The sequence below is a fragment of the Myodes glareolus genome, chromosome 11, assembly GCF_982192425.1.
Source record: "Myodes glareolus chromosome 11, mMyoGla1.1, whole genome shotgun sequence".
Taxonomy (NCBI): Eukaryota; Metazoa; Chordata; class Mammalia; order Rodentia; family Cricetidae; genus Myodes; species Myodes glareolus.
The window spans coordinates 58432341-58455154 of record NC_142036.1 but is presented as its reverse complement, the minus strand read 5'-3'; positions in this window follow the sequence as shown (position 1 = coordinate 58455154).

Here is a 22814-nt window from a genome sequence, read left to right as displayed (position 1 = left end):
CCTCCTATTCCCCTCCCTCCTGCTCCTCCATTCACCCTCCTCCCTCCCACTCCCTCCTTAAGAGAGGGCAGGAAACCCCGACCTGTGGGAAGTCCAGGGCCCTCACCCCTACATCCAGGCCTAGGAAGCTGTGAGTCCAAATAGACTAGGGTACCAAAGAGCCAGTACATGCAGTAGAAACAAGTCCCAGTGCTATTATCGATGGTTTCTCAGTCAGCCCCCATTGTCAGCCACATTCAAAGAGTTCGGTTTGACCACATGCGCATTCAGTCCCGGTCCAGCCGGATTTGGTGAGCTCCCATTAGAACAGTCACACTATTACGTTTAGAATTAACCCATTTCCAGTATTTTATATTTTACCATGGGGCTTGTGGCCTACCAGCAAAGTTCCAGCTGGTGGCTCGTGTCTCCCCCCACCCCCATGGCTCCATGGGTTCTCCGAGGCTAACTAGGGAATACGGGGAACCCTAAGAGAGTCATATATGGGTTCCCCCTAGGAAGGGAAAATAGACAAGATTTCCTGATAAAATAGTGAGCATGGGTGGGAGAAAGGGAGGGCAGAAGAGGGGAAGAGAGCAGGGGAGGAGAACTTGAGGGAATAGAATGGTTGAAATGGAGGAAGGACAGAGAGGGAGAGCAAGGAAAGAGATAACTTGATTGAGGGGACCATTATGGGGCTAGTATGAAATCTAGCACCAGGGAACTTCTCCAGACTCCACAAGGATGACCCCAACTAAGACTGTAAGCAATAGTGGAGAGGGTGCCTGAACTTGTCTTCCCCTGTAATCAGATTGATGACCACCTTTAATTGTTATCATAGACCCTTCATCGAGCTGCTGGTGAAAGCAGATGCAGAGAGCCACAGATAAGTACTGCGCTAGGCTTCTGGAGACCAATCGAAGAGGAAGTAGCAATAATATCAACAAAGGGGTCAAGATCATGATGGGGATACCCACAGAAACAGCTGATCTGAGCTAGTGGGAGCTCACTAACTCCAAACAGATGGGGGAGGAACCTGCATAGGACCAAAGTAGGCACTCTGAATATGGGTGTTAGTTGTATGGCTTGGACAATCTGTGGGGCCCTGGCAGTGGGATGAGGATTTTTCCCTAGTGCTTGAACTGGCTTTTTGGAGACATCCTTTTTGGACAGATACCTAGCCCAGCCTAGATATTGGGGTGGGGGGCGCTTGGTCCTGTCTCAGAGTAATATGTCAAATGTTGTTGACTCCCCATGGAAAGCCTTAGCCTTTCTGAGGAGTGGATGGGGGTTGGGGAGGGGAAAGATGGAGGAGCAGGAGGAGGGGAGGAGTGGGAACAGGGATTGACATGTAAAATGAGAAAAGACTGTTAAGAGAAAGTAACCAATAGCATCTATTGTATGATTGTCTGCAGAGACTCATTCAATAGAGAAGGTGCCGATAACTCTGAGGGTTCAGGAATACATAGCTGCCACTGTAATCTGTTCACCTTCTGCTTTCAATACTCACACCTCTACGCAGCCCCCTTTACACCAAATCTAGTTTTCAAAACTCTATTTTTTAATTACTATGAAGTCAATAATTTTACAGATGAAAGCAATATTACAACCTCAAACATTAGCTATGAAATATATTAACATGTTAATGCCCATTTGTCTTTTAAGAACATATAGGCATAAAATAAAATTAAAAATTAGTGCACTGTAGACTAAACTATAAAAGTAATAAAGCTGTAAAAATTGTTTCTCATCTTCTTCTAAATCCTGTGATGAATCATTTTACAAATTGAATACTCTAACAATGTTACCGATATTACATTGAGGCAATCTATCATTTCTTCTTAAAATGTCTTGATTTGCTCAGTCCGTTGGAGAGTTCACCAAGGCCAGTTGAACTGGGACTGAACAAGCATGTGATGCAACCAGATTCTCTGAATGTGGCCAGATTCTCTGAATGTGGCTGGCCTGGAGTCTTTCTGAAAAGCCATTAACAATGACACTGGGACTTGTTTCCTCTGCATATACTGGATTTTTGGGATCCAGTCTGTTTGGATACTCACCTTCCTGGACCTGGAGGGAGGGGGGAGGAACTTGAACTTCCCACAGGGCAGGAAACCCTGACTGTTCTTAGGGATGGAGAGGGAGGAGGAGAGGGAGTGGGGGGAGTGGGAGGGTGTTGGGAGGAGGGGCGGAAATGGAAAATTTAATAATTTAATAAACTTTGAAAAAAATCAATAAATAAAAAAAATGTCTTGATTTTAGAAAGAAAGAAATGGAATGTACAGTGACTAACACCACACCAGAGCATTTCATAGGCCCAGGAATAGCAAAGTCCCAGTTACCAAGCCAGGGCCTTTCTTTTTAAATTTTTTTAGGTTTTTGGTTTTTCAAGACAGGGTTTCTCTGTAGCTTTGGAGCCTGCTCTGGCACTAACTCTTGTAGACCAGGCTGGCCTCAAACTCACAGAGATCAGCCCGCCTCTGCCTCCTGAGTGCTGCACTCGGGAGGTGAGGCTTGTGCCACCACCACACAGCTCCAAGTCAGATCCTTTCTAATTATTATAATTTATTAGACTTTATAATTTTGCTCCAACCAAAATGAAACAGTAAAAACGTCATTTCATAGACAAGAAAACTGAAGCTTATATCAATAAATAACTCAACAAATTATCTCAATAAATTTGAGATACTTTGCCCAGGGCTCATTTCTATTAACAGCTGAGCTGAGATTTAAGCTCTGGGATTTTGGTTCTGTTGTACATCCCTAGAAATTTCTACTTTCACTGTTCTTCCAATCAATATTTTTACTAGACTATTTATCACTAAAAATATTCCAAATCCAATTACAGAAGCACTCAAGGGTGGCTTAAATTTTTCTCTCCCAAGCTACTAACTGGGGATGTGGTAATGGTTCCTCAAGAACTCCCTTGATTTATGGTTTCTAGACTTTCCTCTTGGCTCATTTCAGAAGATGGAAATGCTGTTTCCACAAAACTCAGTGCCCTACATGACCAGTCTCTAAGAATTTTTTTGTGCTTATGATATATGTCATCAGACTCACTTTTCTCTGTTTTCATTTCTTCTACACAATTTCATTTGCCTTCTTTTCTCAACTCCTTAGTTTAATCTTTCCTCTTTCATCAGATGGTACTGCAGCTTGTCTTCCTCAGGTTTTCTATTTCCAGTCATCATGCATAAGAGGCTTCCTTTCCATTTAAAAATCTTGATATTTAGTAGAAAACATTTTCTTCCTGAGAAAATTTTGTTTCCATGAGGAAAACAAATCTTCCCCAAGCAAACAAATGTCCCCACTGTGTGTTTTTTCTTCCTCTCAAATTTAAGCTGCCTTATTCTCACAAGATCATTTCCATAAGAGCTCTAAGATAAGCAGACAGAAATACTAGCATGGTGAATTTGTGAATTCAGCTTTTACTCCTCTGATAATTACCTGCATTGGCATCTGTTTACCTTGTGTAAAACTATATGATTGTATTTGATATGAAATTATTTGGTTTACCTTGGTATGCAGACTTCAGATACAATGTGAAACTATTAAATGCCATCTTTGGCTTGAAAGCACTCCCTCCAAAATCCATGTGTTGAAATTAACACACTTTGTGGTGATGTCTAGAAATGGGTCTTCTTGAAGTATGGCAGTCTGGGAAAGCGAAACCTCATGGATGGGTTGTACAGGCTCCTACTTTTCAACCTGGTGAAGCACATCAGTCCCTGTTTATCTGTTTCTTGGCATTTGAGAATATCTATCAATGGATAGTCTATCTACCAAAAAAGTCTTTTTGAGATGCCATGTTGTCTGACATTTTGACTTTCAAATTCTCAAGACTGATAAGACATCAATAATTCATTTTTTTTTGAAACAGAGTCCTATATAGCACAAGATGTAGTTTAAGATGACCGTGAACTTCTGATCCTCTGGGCACTTCATAGTGCTGGAAATACAGGCATATATATCACCACAGTAGGTTATATGTTGTGCTACTGACAGAGCCTGGGGCTTCAAGTATGGTAGTCAAGAGCTTCACCCACTCAACCTCAAACCTAACATTAATGTTTGATTGTTAAAAGTTCCCAGTGTGAAATGTTTTTTATACAGCAACATATCAAATTAAGACAGTATTATTCATGAGTTTGCAGAAGCCATTTGTGACCTTACTTGTAATTAGGTTTGTGTTTATTTGATTTCTCTTCCCTCCCACCTGGAATGTTACTTTTCTGAGTTCTTTGAAAGTTCCGCATAAGAGACTCCCAAGGACCTAGGTTTATCATCAGGTATGTGATTACAGCCATATTCAACCACCTAGGTAGTGAATCTTCTAACAGAGACAATCTCAGCAGTAACTTAGGAAGAGAGAGACAGAGACAGAAGCATAAACAGATAAAGAGAAATAGAAAAACAGGGAAGAAATGCCTGTTGACCCAGTTCAAACTATAGAGTACTGACTAAATTAAATGTTAAATATTTTAAGCTGCTCTGTTTCAGATTAGATTGATGTAAGAGAAAAAAATATGATACCTTTTACTACCTCTTATCTGCTTTGTTAATCAGGTAGTCTTCTATTAAACTCCAGCTGTTTTTGGTTTCACAGATGTGGAAACTGAGGCCCCATTGTTAATAATGTACATGAGTGAGTGACATGCTTTGAATTTAGATGTAGGACAAGTTTTAAAAGTACACTATGGTAACAAGATTATTATTTTATTATTGATGTTCACATGTATTTTGAAATGTTGGAATTGTCAGAGCCCATGGATTTAGATTTGTTCAACTTTGACCAATGACCAGATAATTAAGGCCTATTCTTGCTCCTTCAAGGTTACAACAGGAAGTTTGACCCAGGGAGTGGCTGCCTACAGGAGGCTTGGTCTAAAGTGTATTTGTTCTCTGCACATCCTGCCTAAATAACAGAATACTTAACTCAGGATATAGTTACTTGATGTTTCAGGTATCAGAGAGGTAATTACCCTGTTTTTTCTTTGTATCATGGTAAAGCAGTCTTTTGCCTTCTAATGCTTTTTTTAGATTGGGGTATACAAAGCTATGGAAAATAAACATGGGCAAATTCAGTATTCACTGTGTTTCCCTCCTGACTCTATTCTGTGTCTCTATATATTTCTTTTGTATCTCTGCATTGTCTGCCTGAAATTTCTAATCCACGTGCTCCTACCCTGGAATGTATGAACCTGTTGCAGATAGACCACAGCAGGGAATGCTGCACCAGTTATCTATCTATCTATCTATCTATCTATCTATCTATCTATCTATCTATCTATCTATCATCTATCTATCTATATATCATCTATCTATCTATCTCTATCTATCTCTCATATATTACTATCTGATGAAATAAAGATATTTAGAAATAGGTCTCACATCATCTTATAAATAAAGTAGGAAATATGCATTTGTTACTTCCTCTCACTCTATATTTTTACCACCATGGTTCCTGAAAGCCATGCAAAAGGAAAGGAAGCATGAAGAATAGTTGATTTGGGAAAGTGTCCATGAGATTCTTAGTTAAGGGATAAAACTGACTGAGAAAATGTTTCTAGGGTACAATGCCAAATGTGATGACACCTGAGCCTTAGTAACTGACCATCTGAGCTATGTCTAGGTAGACCTTGTTCTGTCAGGTCAGGAATCCCTTCAGTTCTGATAAAACACTTTATTTTCATTATGTCCTCTATGGACAAGCAGGTGGGTAGAAGAGAAGAAACACAAACCTCTGGCAACAGGTATGACATTGCTAAGGACACCTCCAGAAGACTGGTCAAAGTGCTCATAAGGAAATGACATCACAACATGGGTGGAGAAAAAGGTGGAACTAAGACAGTTCATTGTTGAAGCCTCCCAATGCACTTAAAATATTTAACATTACTCAAAAAGGCCCCCAACAAATAATACTTAATACAAATTTACAGTGTTGTTAAACAAGCTCTGCATTTAAATCAAAATTGGAAAGATTAATAAGGAGAAGAAGAAATAAACACTTTCCTTTATATCTGACCTCTAGAGACCTGCCCCTGCTCAATGCAAGAGCAAGATAGGAGCTTCTCTGAACTGTGCATGACATCGACCTTGCACCTGAACTTTCTCTGGCCTACAAGCCTTCTTTTCCTTTCCTTTTCTCCTAAAAGCCAAGCATTAGTAATGTATCCATGCCTGGGAAACTCAACAACTCTCTTAATGAGCTACCTCTGCATTCAGTTACTTAAGGTCAAAGGAAAGTGCACTTTATATTTGAACCAAGCCAACAACTCACAGCAATGTCAGTGCAAAAGAACCACTTTGAGCTTAACATTAATTGGCATTTTATTGGGCTGTAAAACTTGTTCAAGGTATGAAATATTTCATAATTTCAAAACATTGGGTCTGAAGAACTGAAAGAGAAAGAATGCAGGAAACAGCCTTTAGTTCTCAATTTTCAGGAAAATACAATATATTCTTGTGTCTTTGAGAGTATTTGGAAATAATTTTAATATTGGGAGTTCTATAAGCATTGAGGAGATGACAGGTAATTATCAGACATGCAATGATAAAATGCATACACATAATTTATGAAAAGTTACAAGAGAAGATTTCTTTTTACCTGGTAGATAATAGGCTTTTCAATGAAATGAACTTACTCACTGCAGCTCAAATACAGTATTGAGCACATATAATTTAACTCCTATATTTATCCATAGGAACAATAATTTCAGTTCCTATACTTAAATGGGAGAGCAAATTTGCCATACACCAAACTTAACTTTGTGTAGTTAACTGAGACCTTGAAATATCAGAATTTTACTTCCATAACTTTGAGATCAATTCCCTTCATTAATAACAAACAAACAAAACACTGTTTTGGTTGTTATCAAGTGATCATGAGGCACATTGCAATTGAAGAGACAGAGATGAGAATTCCTGAAATTTAAATATTTAGATACATGAGCACATAGAACTACAAAATAACTAAAACTGATTTATAGTATATGTACCTAAAATATTCTTGAAAGAATAAAGAACTTATGTGAGATGTCTTTAAAGTCAAGTATTTTTGAAGTGCTATTCTCCATTCTCTTTTCCATATAATCATTTTTTCAAGTTACTGAAGGAAAAGTTGAGACAAATATTTACCCTACTTTGTTTTCTGGAAATTATATGTGGTGTAATGTTGCAGTTTACAATATTGCCTTTTGAGATAAATCAAATGTCTTCTTTTTAAATAAAAAAAACAGTGATTGAATTAATCTAAGGTAATAATTAAAGACTGAACTCAGGAAACATCCCAATTCAAGCAGTAGCTTAACAGTTCATTACTAACTAAGCAATGTATTTTTTCTTAGATGTTCAGTGAAAATAATAGTAATATGGCAATGAAATAGGTATTTTGTAGCAAATCTACACATTATGACATCACTTGCAATGACTTTTTAATCCTTCAGTTTGTTTTATGAATTGCTTGCAGTGTTGGTTACTGAATGTCACACTATTTATCTTTAAACCCTCTTAAACATAACAACCCTTAGTGTAGCTCTAGGAAGACTCCAGTATCAGGTTTTAGATTATTATCACTAATAAATAAACTAAATTATCAATAATAGTTATTAGTACTATGAACTTAAAATGCTAATGGTGTCAATTTTATCTTTGAGAATTTCTTCCTGTCATCTTACATGACATATGTCTCCATTTACATTGCTGTGCAACCAAACATATTTCTTTTTGAGAACATGAGGCAAGATCTTGAGTATAAGATTTATACCAGAATATACATGTAAATGTGAAAGGAAGACATAAAAATATTATACTCTAAAAATAAAGTACCCTATTTAGGTTCATAAAATTGGAATAAACATAAGGCACTGAGCACAAATATTAGTAATATGGAATCCCAGAATTAGATTTTAATGAACTTGTCATCTTTTAATATACATAGGAAATTAAATGTTAGAAACATAGTAAGACCCCCAAACAGGAATTGGAATAATCACAGAAGTCATGAAATCCACAAGGAATTGATACTACGTGATTAAAAAATGGAGTAAAGATGCATGTAATTCCCTTGTTAATTTATCAGCGATAAGAATCCATTTCCTTCTTGTGCTCCACCCTCTACAAATTGAGTCCTCTTACTCCTCTAGCCAGCAAGCTCCAAACAGTTTGCTTTTAGAAGTTCATACAAGAGAAATGGCCTGAATGTTTGTATTTCTGAGGAAAGCTATATGCGGAAGTCATGATTTAATGAGTGGAATAGCAACGACTTAATGAATAGTGTGCCATCCTGAAGAGTTTCCTACAGAAGCAAACTTTCTCTGGTTGAGAAAACTGTAGACTCAAAATTTAGCAATGACTGTTCATCAGAATTTTCTCCCAGAACTGAGTAACAAATAATGCTATCATTAATACTGGATGTCACCTTGTAGCAAAAGGTGATCTTTCACTTTAAAAAGAGGATAAAATTTTAAAGATTGTGGACATCAAGAAATTGTATTTGTACTCCATTCATTCTATCCAACTTTGAAATGTTGTTATTCATTAATATGGGAAATTTTAAAACTGTACTATGCCTCATCCAAAGTTGTATATTTTGTCAGTTTAATGCTGTCTTAAATAGTGAATAATATTGTTCCACGAAAAAATTTAATTTAGTTGCCTGGATTCTGGATCTAAGCAGAACCAAAAGAATGTTACCCCTTAAGACTAATAATGGACTGCTTAATAAGTTATACATCTTCATATTTTATATATCATTCCCAAATTCTCAAAACTGCCTTAAAATTAAAGATATGTCACAACTACTATATTATCCTCTGGAATTCTCTGGGGGAAGAATTTATGTGCAGGCTATGGAGAAGCTTCAGTAGGTGTAGAGTTTGCTACTCAGCAAGAGGACCCAAGTTCAGCCACTAAAATGTCTGTAAATCCAGTGGTAGCTTCTTGCACCTGAAACGACATTTCACTGAATGACTTTCATTCCTACAGTTTCTTTGGAGGAGAGGGACAGAACAAATCTCCCAAATTTCACAAGACAGGAGGAAACCTGAGATGGTCCTCTCTCTTACATTGGCACACTTGCACACCTGCACTGACACATAATTGCACAAACATTTACTTACACATATAAACACAGAAACATGTATACACATACACATACAATTACAAAAATGACTTACGTTTATAAAGGCTTACATCTATAAAGGCTTATGACTATGACATGCTCTTTGCTGTCTGAAGTCTCAATAATTTTCCACTTGAATAAGTAGGAATGTCTTTAATTGCTTGAGGCCAAAATTAACTGCATATTTTATATAAATGTCAAGTGACTGAGATGGAAGAAATCAATGACTAGCCATTTGAACTTATCAATTGGTAACCCTAACTATGACCTCTGTGTAATACTGAAGCTTCATATAGGTTGGTAACTACAGTTCCGAGAAACTAGCATTATAAAAGACTGATACAGATTCTACATAAAATTTAGTCAGCCAAAGTTCCATCATGAACAATGAAGGAGCTCACTGGGCTCCACTCCTAACAGAGAAACTATCCACTAAGTGAGAGTCATTGATTACCACTAGGCTACCCATGCTCCAATAGATGGCCCCACATTCACACATAAAGTCATCACTAATTAGACTTAATATCTTATGAAAAAAAGAAATAAAAAATAAAAGTAAGAAGAGGACTGAAAGTTTTAGGAAGACGTGTTGAGGTAAGGAGAAATATGAGATGATCAACCTGAAAAGAATTCTGTTGTCCATGTTGAAGACACAACATGGTTATCTTGGTATTTTTAATAGAATTACTTAGGGAACGACTTCCTTCTACCACACTGAAACAATTTATGTTATATTCAGTTATATATCTAACTTCATCAATTTTCTTAACTTACTATTTCATGAAGTAATAAGTGTCATGAAAATGCATATCTACAATAAGTTTTAGGCAATAATTTGATAAATAAATGAATATTTACATGTATGAATGAATTAATGAAAAGTTAACAAGGTTTGATGTACTTAATCATTGCAGAAAAGTTCATGAGAAAAATGTCCTCTGTTGTTGTTATATATATGAAATAGGATGATCATATAAACTATAATTTTGACATAAATATTAGGCTAGGGAAGAACAGATTAAACTAATTGTGTCATTAACGAAAGAGCTCTACCTTAGGAATCCATGTGAACAATGGTATATTGGAAAATGTTTTGTCTTTATAATTCATGCAAAGTTACTTATATTTTATGTGACTTGAACCTCATCTTGAATAAATGGACCTTGAAAATGTATTCTGCTCACCACATTTTGAAAATCAATCACACATGAAATTGGTGCTCAGACAATGTGCATGCAAATATAATCATATATAATCCATGATCATAAGCATTCTATTATTTTAGGCAACTGAAAACTGCAAGTGCTTATAGTATCATTCAGTTTTATGTTAATAAAATGCATTGCCTCATCAATATTTCTAAAAATAGATTATTTTAAAAATTATGTTTCCTAAAGGGATAACTCATTACCCCTTTGGACCCCAAATATCACATTTGTGGATCTTTTATTTTCCTTCGATAAATTTATGCAGTGTATGACTTTTCTCAGGGATATTTAACAATTAAATAAAGGTAATCAGAAGCATAAAGAACTTAAGATGACTCTTATGTGTACTGTATCTGAAAACATTAACAGTTGTGTTATACATATAATATAATAAGCTGTGATGAGAGATTAAGAAAATAACAATTGACCCTCACTGATCTCCAATAGAAAGAAAACTCAGTAAGTCTGTACATTCATATGACTGAATTGGGCTTTGTGAACTGTCAAGTCAGCTCACGGGAATGGGGTTTGAAACCAACTAAAAACATAATATTTGGAAATTAGGTGATATCAATAAATTATAAAATTACATGATTTATTCTCAACATTTTTTCTTTTCTTTTTATTTAGTGATACTGGGGGCAGAACTCGGAGCTGTGAGTATGTATGGCAATCACCCTACCACTAATGCACATCCCCAGACCCTCTCAACTTTCCCCTCTTCCTTTACCTGCATTATAATCCTCCATTATCATCACGTTCATGGCTCAAAATGGGGTGTATGAGGCCAGAGTACATATAAAGATTTAACTATTTAAAATGTATAAAATATACATTGAAATGTTATAAAATACAGAAAGAGTTTACAATAGCAAACTTTGCTAAATGCGCTCAAAAAATCAGGTCTTTAGGTTTGGGTTGATACTTCTATGGTTCAGGAATCCTACGGAAAGATATTATTTTAAAGTTAGTAGTGTCTCTAAGGTTCCACAGTGCTCTGACATGGTACTTGTTTCCACTGCATCCCCCATCTGTCCCCTCAAGGAAGTATCTACTTCTGATCTTCCTTTGGGCTTCACGCTGTACAGTCCTTTGTCATAACCAGTCTGACCTGAGAATAGCACTTTGAGATTTGAAGTTATATATTTTCAGCTGCTATAGAATAAATTAAAAGAGTATCAGAGACCCAGGTGAGACAGTAATACTGTCTACTTGATAACCTGAGTCTCCTCATATTGTTGGAAAACCACAAACAAGACTTATCTGAATGGTCAAAACCAGGCTTTGTAATGAATGCATGGCCATATGTGAGATTAAATTCAGTGTATTTGAGAAATTTACAAAATTTTACTGAAATTCATGTCATTGTATATATTTTTTCCTAGAAGTTCAATTATTAAAATGAATTAAGTTTGTATTTATACATACAATAAACCTAATTTCTCAAATATGCTGAGTTTTAAACTCAGATATGCTCTTGGAAAAATTTTATTTTTTCAGAGCTATATTAACTTAGAATTTGATGACATATTTCAAATGAATTAGTAAATACACCTCAATTTACTATGTAATTTTATACCTCAGAAAAATAATATTTTCTTTTTCAAATTTTTACTTATTTATTTTAAAACACTTTTTTCTCATTTGGCTTAGTAATTCCAGTTCCTTTCCCTCCCCTTCTCTCATTCCCCTACCTTCCCCCATCCCACTCCCCATCCACTATCAGAGAGTGTAAGATTTCCTATGGGGACTCAACAACATCTGACACATCACTTTGAGGTAGAACCAAGGCCCTCTTTCCTATATCTAGACTGAACAAGGTATCCCTCCAAAGAGAATGGGCTCCAAAAAGCCAATTCAAGCGCTAGGGAAAAAAAATCCTGGTCTCACTACCAGTGATCCCACAAACTGCCTAAGACACACAACTGTCACCTACATTTAGAGGGCCAATACAGTCCCTCGACTGTCAGATTTAAGTCAATGAGCTCCCATTAGCTCAGGTCAACTGTTTCTGTGGGTATCCCTATCATGGTCTTGACTCCTTTGTTCATATTATTGCTCCTCTCTTAAACTATACTCTGGGAGCTCAGCCTAGCGCTTACTGTGGATCTCTGCATCTGTTTCCAAAGGACAGAAAGGGAGTGGAAGGAAAGAGATTTCTTGATTGAGGGAGCCATTATGGGACTAACAAGAAACCTGGCACTACAGATATTCCCAGGAATCCACAAGAATGGCCATTGCTAAGACCCTAAGCAATAGTGAAGAGGCTTCCTGAACTGGCCTTATCCTGTAATCAGATTGATGACTATTTTAACTGTCACCATAGAAACTTCATCCAGCAACAGATGAAAGAAGATACAGACATTCAAAGCTAGCACTGGGTCAAGCTCCCAGAGTCCAGTCGAAGAGAGGGATGAACAATAATATGAGCAAAGGGGTCAAGACCATGATGGGATACCCAGAGAAACAGCTGACCTGAGCTAGTGGGAGCTCACTAACTCTGGACAGACATTACAGGAACCTTTCTACATCCACACTAGGCCCTCTGAACAATCCTCATCCATCAACTGATGGAAAAATGATATTTTCTGTAACTACCATTAGAAATGAAATTTTCAAATTTAATTTTACTTCAATGAAGTAATTGCACTCCCAACATACAATTGATTTTTTGATTTTTCCCATAATTTCATTCCAAAACTACTTGAGAATTTTCAAAGCATGCATTTTCTATACTTTTAATTTCTTTTGTGGGATGGGCTTACATATTAGTCTAATAAATTCTTTTTTCTGGAAAAGCAGCAAGCATCCTTTTTTATTGATTTTTATTGAGCTCTACATTTTTTTCTGCTCCCTCCCTGCCTCTCCCCGCATAGTCAACCCTCCCCCAAGATCCCCATGCTCCCAATTTACTCAGGAGATCTTGTCTTTCTCTATTTCCCATGTCGATTAAATCTATGTACATCTCTCTTTGTGTCCTCATTGTTGTCTAAATTCTCTGGAACTGAGATTTGTAGGCTGGTTTTCTTTGCTTTATGTTTATAAACCACTTATGAGTGAGTGCATGTGATAATTATCTTTCTAATAATGTTTTCTAGCTCCATACATTTTCCTGCAAAATTCAAGATGTCGTTATTTTTTTCTGCTGTGTAGTATTCCATTGTGTAAATCTTCCACATTTTTCTTATCTATTCTTCAATTGAAAGGCATTTACATTATTTCCAGGTTCTGGCTATGACAAACAATGATGCTGTGAACATAGTTGAGTACATGTCTTTGTGGCACGATTGAGCATCCTTTGGATATATACCCAAAAGTGGTATTATTGGATGTTGAGGAAGGTTTATTCCTAATTTTTTTGAGAAATTGCCATACTGACATCCAGAGGGGCTGTATCAGCTTGCATTCACACCAGCAATGCAGACGTGTTCCCTTTTCCCCACAACCTCTCCAGCATAACTTGTCATTAGTGTTTTTGATCTTGACCATTCTTACAGGTGTAAGATGGAATCTCAGAGTTGTTTTGATTTATATTTCTCTGATGACTAAGGATGTTAAACACTTCCTTTAGAGGCTTCTGTAAAGCAAACGACATGGTCAACAAGACAAAATGACAGCCTACAGAATGGGAAAAGATCTTCACTAATCCTACATCAGACAGAGTTCTGATCTCCAAAATATAAAAAGAACTCAAGAAATTGTTCATCAAAAGAACAAATACAATGAAACTGGGACTTGTTTCCTCTGCATATACTGGATTTTTGGGATCCAATCTGTTTGGATGCTCACCTTCCTGGACCTGGAGGGAGGGGGGAGGAACTTGAACTTCCCACAGGGCAGGAAACCCTGACTGCTCTTTGGGATGGAGAGGAAGGAGGAGAGGGAGTGGGGGGGAGTGGGAGGGTGTTGGGAGGAGGGGCGGAAATGGAAACTTTTATAATTTAATAAACTTTGAATAAAAAAAACAAATAATCCAATAAAAATGGAGTAAAGACCTAAACAGAGAACTCTCAACAGAAGACTCTAAAATGGCTGAAAGACACTTAGTCTAATACATTCTTTAGCATATCTAGTTTAAGACTGAGGAAAATAAATTCTGCCAACAAAGAATCTCAGAATAATAGCTTATTTTAGTAAAATATAGACATACATATTCCATTATCATATTTGTGCATATTATGCTTGATGTGAGATAAAATTTCACAAAACAAGTCATATGTCACATACATTCAAATATGAAATTAATGTTATACAAACATGGAAGAATTTCAGATCTTTTATAATAATAAATTCTTCATATTTCTATCAAGATATTTGAACACTAATTTGAATCAACTGTTCCAAAAGAGAGTTGCGCATTTAATAATAAATACATCAGCACATGTATGTGTGAGTGTTTAAACTCTACTAACACTAGGCGTAGGCCCCTGAATAACTCTTTGTTTATGTACATGATACTCTGCAACAAGGATGATCTTCTCTCCGTATTAGAATTTCATGCAAATATACTAAAGCACACTAAGTAGAAAAGTTGGGAGACATGGAGGTGCAGATGGAGGCAGTCCTCCACACCTAACATGGGTCTAACATATAGGCAACTGGTGTCAGCAACCACATGCCTTAGGGAATTACTATGATGTCCTCTAAAATTTTTTCCATTTGCTTAAAATGTCAGACAGAAAGCAACTAGGTTACTATAATCAGTTTAATTTACAGAAAACTGTATAATAGTAGAGAACCAGTGTTATAATATTGTTCACATTGCTATCATTTAATACAGCTAAGTCAATTGTAGTATGTTTCTTCTTCAATAAAGGAGAAAAATCTCCCTAAAAAATTATCACGATTGAAATGCAAACATGGTATCATTAATACAGTGTGTAGGCTAGTTTTTATGTCAACTTAACATAGGCTAGAGTAACCCAAGAGGAAGGAACCTTAATTGAGGAAATGCCTCAATAACTGGGATACATGCAAGCTTGTAGAACATTTTCTTAATTAGTGATCAATGTGGGAGGGCACAGTCCACTTTTGGCAGTGCCATCCTTGGGCCAATGGTCCTGTACTGTAAGAAAGCAGGCTGAGAAAGCTACAAGGAATAATGCAGTAAGTATCTCTCCTCCCTGGCCTCTGCATCAGCTCCTGTATCCAGGTTTCTGCCTTGACTTCTTCTGATAACAGATTATGATGTTGAAATTGAAATCAAAAAATACCTTTTATCCTCAAGTTGGTTTTGTCACAGTGTTTCCACAGCAATAGTAACCCTACAAAGATAGACAGAAAAACATCTACTTCTATAATTAACAAAGTATAATTATGTATAATATGTATGTATATATGAAGAACATAATTAAGAAGATACTTTAAATAGTTACATAAATGTTATTAAATGATTTGATTGAATAAACATGAATAAAATTGATTGTAGATTGCAGGAAATTCTCAGAACACTGACAATATATTTGTCATCAGATATACCTTCTCATTTAGACTAGATGATTTTTTTCCTTGTTAATGGTACTCTTGGGTTTGCTATGGAATAAATGATTTTTATGTGCAATTAGCTAATTGGAAAATATTTTAGTATAATTGAACAATCATATTAAGGTAGCTGGAAATAGTTCATAACTGGAACTCATAAAACTGCCAGGTCTATATTCAAGCATAAGAACAAATGAATATAGACAAAGTCTTTCATAAAATGATTTAAATGACCTGAAGCAATTTATAATTAAATTTTACTGGAGCAAAAAATAAGAAAATTGTTTAGCAATTCTGTCTGTCCTATCTTTTCATATTAATAATAAATAGAGAACTTTTTAAGCAATGGTAAAAGTTTGCTTTTGGATAATCCTTTATTATGAGACATAAAATTATGTCATATATCTTAAGTTAACTTCCTTGAAAAATTAACTCACACTACCTATGCCATGAGGATTACCAGTAAGACTGAGAGTACACTAATGTATAATAAACCAAGATCCATGAAAAGTAGCTGACTGTCAATTTGAAAGGAACTGCTGTAAGGGTAACTTTAATAATGATCGGGAAAGTGTTATATATGGAAACAATCCTCAGGTAATGAGGGATTTATCTAATGTTACAAAACAGATAAAGAAGTAATTTTTTAGAAGTAAAAGTTAAACTAAAAACTTTACATGAAAAACTACACAAGAATAAAATATCAATTGCTCTTCATATTGAAAACGTGTGATGTGTTGTTGCACGTTTGAAATCCCAGCACCTGGAGTCTAAGACAGAAATAAAGTGAATTTAAGGCCTGCTGTAATTACAAAAGAAGATCTCTCATAATAAACCAAACCAAAAAGGAAAAGCATCAATGGAGTAAATCTGTCAATAATTTATTTCTTTTGCTTGCTTGTTTTCTTTCATCTATCTCTCTGTCCATCAGTCTGTTTGTCTGTTCATCTGTCTGTCTATCATTTATCATCTATTCTCTACCTATCTTCGAACTATCTTTCCATCTATCTAATCTTATATAATCAAACTATGAGTTCTCTTTCCATATCATCTATTTTCTCTCTATAAATCTACATATGTATGAATTAGCTATCATCTATTTATCTATCTATTGTCTTTTTATTACAATCTATCTATCATCTGTCTAGCTACAGTCAATTGCTAAGGATTATCTCCCCAGTCTCTTGCAGTGGTTTAAACTTCAAAAGCATGTATCCCTATATTAATGGTATAAATAAGCTGTAATTTTATTCTGACTATGGTGTTTAGAAGTAAGACCTTCTGGGAACTGTTTAGACTAGGCTAGAAGGAATAAGAGCCTAACATTAAATCTTGGTGGATTTGTAAGGAGAATAGGAAAAATAAGAGACAGAAAACAAATATATGCATTTCTTTCTAGTATGATGTATCAAAGGAAGGCCTTGCTAGATCCTACACCATACCTATTGAATTTCTAGATTAAAAGCCTGCATTATGTATCTATTTGCTTTCTGTCTGACGTTGGCTGTATAAAGTATTCCATAATAGAAACAGCTACAATAGTGATGTTTTTCCTGCCAACAGACCCTGAGTGGTACAAATGCTATGAGATTGACAAACCTCTTTGATGGGATGTAAACAATATAGACTATTGTTGCTGCCTCCTAGAAGTTAAAGGTAAATCCCTATTTCCTGCGAAACTATACACTTCTAATACAGAAGTCAGGAAGAGTTGTACTGAATATGACCTGTCAGGGCTTCTCAAGTATTGTGAAAAACTAGCTTATACTGGAAACCTAGTCTTTCATAGCAAGTGAAGGTGTCAGATGAGGAAAGCTATCACAGCTGTGATAACTGTGAAGCTCAACAATGACCAACATGGGAAGATATCCCTAAAGGTTCTTTAGAATCACTTATATCTTGGTAGGAACAACAACAACCTAATTAGATGTGAACCCTATCCGAGAGGAGAGAATTCACACCTAGAACTAAAAAATTAGCCAACTTCTTTTGGCTAGTAAAGTCATGGATCCTTGAGTAGAATGTATTACTATCATTTTCCTAAAGCAGTATAATTCCTAACTGTATTCTAAATATTGACCTTCATATCCACAGATAAGGATAGCTCTTAGGACCTTATTTTTGCAATAAAAAGAAAACCATTACAGAAAGCTAAAACTGTTTAAATGTACAAAGAATCTGAGCATGGGGTGCCTGGCTCCAATTGATACGTCTACAATACACTCCTATACCTAAACCCTGGGAAACATCACAGAAGGATGGAGAATGTAAGAGCCAGAGGACTAGGGACTCTACTGCAAGACTGAATCTTCTAGAAATGGGAAGGTGTGTACATTTTGACATTTTGAAACGTTAAAAAATATGGCTGCGCAAACAGGCTCTGAGCAATGTAATACCATTTTGCATCCTAAGGTGGAGTAGAAAATTTTCTGGGGCCCACCCCTAGATTAAGAATTATAAGAAATTAATGACTATTGAGGGAGGAAGAATTAGTCTTCTTCAAGGAGAATATCCCTTGGCATATTTATCCAATACCAAGGGGTCAGCCCTAAAAACATATAATACAAGCAACGATAAACAGACTCAGTACAATATAAATATGTCATGATTTTAAGAAGGGAAGATGGCATGAGAGAGGTCTTAAAGAATAATATGATTACATGTTAATTAAAAAATAAAAATTAAAATATCACAAACAGAAAAAAATAATTTTATTATATACAATGAAAATTTCTATAGAGTAAAAAATTCAGCAAAGTAAAGCAACAACCTAATATTCTCTGAATAAAGGGAATATTATTAAAAATATACAAGGAAACCATAAAATTTAACAAAAAGCTCTAGGAAAACAAAAGGCCAGTAATTATGTGAAAAAAATTTCATCAGGGAAATGCAAATCAAAATGATGGATACACCATTATCCCAGGTAGCCCAGCTACTATTAAAAGAACCCAACAACATATCTGTAAAAATATGAATAATTTTTATAGATGTTGATAGAACGCAAGCTAGTATTGGAATTATGGAATTACCTAGTTACTGTCTACTACAGTGATAAGAAATCCTGACAAATATAAACTTGGGTAGTACAGAATTTATTTGACTTATAGGCTATAGTCCACTATCATGGAAGCTAAGAGAACTAAAGAAAGAAACCTGGAGGCAGGAATTGAACCAGATAGCAAGGAGGAATGCTATTTACTGGTTTGCTTTCTATGATTTTCCCAGTTTGCTTCTCCGTTATACAAACCAGAACCACCTTTTCACAAATAGCATCACCAGCAATGGACTGAGCTCTCCCACATCATAGTGTACACCCCAAACAAATGAAATCAACACACCAATGATATCTCTGAAGGTCAGATCTACTGCAGGATGATACATAATAGCAAAATATGGGGTCAGCCTTGACCTCAACCAACAGATGGAAGATGAAACAATGTGTTATATATATAAAAGATTGTTATTCAGTGCTAAATAAGGCTGGTATTCTGTCACTTGCAGAAAAATGGGTTGAAGTATGGATATAATAGTAGCATAAATCATGAACAGACAAGCAAGTAATACAAATAAGATATAAAAGAAAAAAAACTGACCAAAAGCTAAGCAATTATTAGAGATTAGTAATGATAGTGTGTAGGTGTGTAATAAAGGAGATTGAATATTGAAGATGGACACTAAAAGGAAATCCCACACTGTCTCAGAATTGAGTATAATAAAGGCTTATTTATTTAGGGGTAGACTCACAGATCACAGTCCTTTGCACGAACTGGAAACAGGAACCAAATCCAGCAGCCGGAAGAGAGAGAGAACGTGTGCTTTACATGGCATTTATAGTATAAGAGGCCATGTCCAAGCAGGCTGGTAGCTTAAAGATTACTGACTGTAAAAGTTCCTACAGCAGAATATGATTATGTCAATGCTATGTGCATGTGTGGAACTATCACAAAGAAGTCCATTCATACCAACTTGAAAATAAAAATGGTGACTTGGAATTGGGGGGAGTGTGGAACATGGGAATGCAGAATAGTTAGATATGCTTAAAATATGTTTTGTGTATGTGTACAAGTATTATACAGAATCCAATTAACTTGTATAAATAATTATGTTTGTTAAAAATATGTGAAATAAAAGCCCAAGTACAGTGGTAAGTGACTATAGCCACTTGGATAAGTCCCAAATTCTCAGGCCTTCTTCTACTAGAATTTTTCAAAGATCCAATATGTCTAGACTTTTTATACTCTTTGGAACCATTAGAGTGGTATTTGGCACTTGATACACAGGAGAGTGGGGTACAAACTTCTTGAGATCATGACCTTGAGATTAAATAATTGGAATCAAATTGTTTCAAAATAAACAAATAAATGAATAATATGACTTTAAAGAACTTACAAGATTGGGGATAATATTCAGTGATCTAGCATATTCAGTGTGCTGGGCTTGGAATCAGGACTATAGGAAACAAAACCACAGTGGACAATCCGCAAGCTTCAGGACAAATGTATAATAATATTTACAAGTAAGTCCTTCAGAAGGTATATGACATGGCACTTGCTAAATCTAAAATCAAACAAAACGTTAATTCTGTAGCCTGGATTAGGCATAGTCATTCAGTGATGGTGGGGGGTAGGTTGGACAGTGTTCAGAAGATCATCATTTTGGTGATTTTCTGTGGTAGGCTTTCTTTTCCCATCATCCCTTCTTTGGCTCTGTAACTTTCCATTATTCACTCTCCCTTTTTTAGGATTCTAAATAGACTCATCTCCTTTATGCCCAGGGTATTTTCTAGTGCTTTGGAACCATGAGGGTAGTGTTTGATACATGCTTACAAACTTGGTAAATGTCATTTTATATTTTAATTAACATTTCTTGAAAATAACAAAGTGATTGGGTACATTGCTTCACAACACAGCACCATACGACATGTTTTACTATATGTAATTAAAGAGTAAATATGTCTTTGACACACTTCAGGATGAGCTGAAGTAGATTAGCTGCAGACAATGAAACCCTAATTTCAGAGGTTTTATAATTTCACACACGGTGAGACTCTCTAAAGGACAGTGTAACCTTTGGTTGTTATCTTAAAGAACAGAGAGAGACAGTCAGTTAAAAGTCATTCTTCTTAGGCATATAGAAGTGAATCCTTGAAGCTATATTTGGCATTGGCAGGATGTTTCCAATTGTAAGCAAAATGCCCTATTGTATTTGACATTTGGTTAGATTTGGGCATGCATTTCACCACAAGTCAGTACGCATGTAGCAAATGCATACTGGGAAAAATTGAACTTCTAAAGTTCACCTTCTAGAAAGTTTGCTTTGTATGTGGAGGAGAATAAAGAAGTAGGGAAATGTATTCTTGTGTACTTTAAGTGAGAAAAGTCATTTGTTAAGTGAGGTCATGATGATTTTTTATGGTTGTGGACTTTCACCTTGAAAGTTGTGGAAGTTTGTTATACAGCTGGAGTGTGTAGGAGAAAAAAAATAAGTTCGGAAACATCTTGAAACTTCTGGCTTAACTATTGTTGAACTGAGACGCAGTTAATACCCTGGGACTCCAGAGTGGAAGTCCTTCGAGTGTTGAGGAAATTGTGGTAATAAGGACATTAGTTAGTTAAAGAAGTTGCACAGTTTGGTGAAATAGGTCATCTCTTTAAGTGAATTGAGGGAGCAGTGCCTGAAAAATTTGGAGCAGCCCAATGTAAGATCTTGGGTTGCAAGCACAGGAACATTCAATTTTGGAAGAACAAGTGAAAGTCCCTTGTGGATTTCCAGTAATGAATTAAGAGGGTTATCTTTTCTCAAGAAGTTGAGATATATCAACTATGAAAAATCCATCCAAGGTTTTCTTGTAGGGTAACAGAACTCTATCATGGTTGACAGATTGTAGAGAACTAAAATTTTGAGCTGGTTGAGACTTGAAGTTTACAGCAGGAAAGGATAAGAAATGAGCAGCAGGGTCAATTTCTTTATGCATGTTGTCAACAAATAACCTTTATTAAGTAGAGATAATCCCTGCATGTCTAAAGCTAAATGTGAAGAGTTCAATTATTTTCCAATTTCTTTTTGTTGAAGGCATTTAAATTCTGATAGAAACTGGGCTGATAGCAATAGCAACAGAACAGCCAGTAAAGGAGAAATCTAACATTACATCCAAATTTTTTTTATATAGTGAAACCATATTCAGTATACCCTATTGACATGCAGCATGCGTGCAGAGTTGCCCAAAAGAGAAGAAAATGGCTGTGAGAGTTGACTGAAATTGGAATTTTTGTCTTGAGAGTACATTGCCTTTACATATATGTGTGTGTGTATGTGATATGTGTGTAGTTATATAAAGTATATGTATATATATGTATGATAATCATGCTTTGTTTATTACAGTATTGCAGATTTTGGTAAAATTTATGCCAATGAAGAGGGACTTTGAAAATAAAGTAATATCTTAACATGAATAAACATGTGAATTGAGATTTTTTAGTATCAAAGGAAACACAATATAGTAAAAAAAATATTAGCGAACTTGTGGACATTTAACTTCCCAAAGTAATAGCAAATGTAGCTCCTCAATAATTCAACACTTTTCAGTGTTATAAATATTGCATCGGTCACTTTAGTGTTTTGAAGATGTAGCAATCTTTTCTGGCAGTGAACACATCTTACAGTGCTGTTTTCCTTTCGCACATTAGTTTATTTGGGGTCACAGTTTGCCATCACAATTCTAACACTTCACTATTATGTCATTTAACTTTATGTCAATAAAATATGCTTTTGAACACAAGGACATTTTAAAACTCATACTTTTGCAAGACACATTTTTCTTGCCGAAAGTTGTTCTTTTTATATTTTTGAGTAACCCCACAGTTTCCCAAGTGCTGTTTTAAGTAGTCGACTGGTGAGCCTTACTTTTTTGATAAATATTACAACCCAGCAGCACATTCTAAAACTTTTGTATTTTGTAGGTGCTTTGAAAATATAAATTATGGTATATGTATTTATATATAAGTTTGTAATATAATACACAC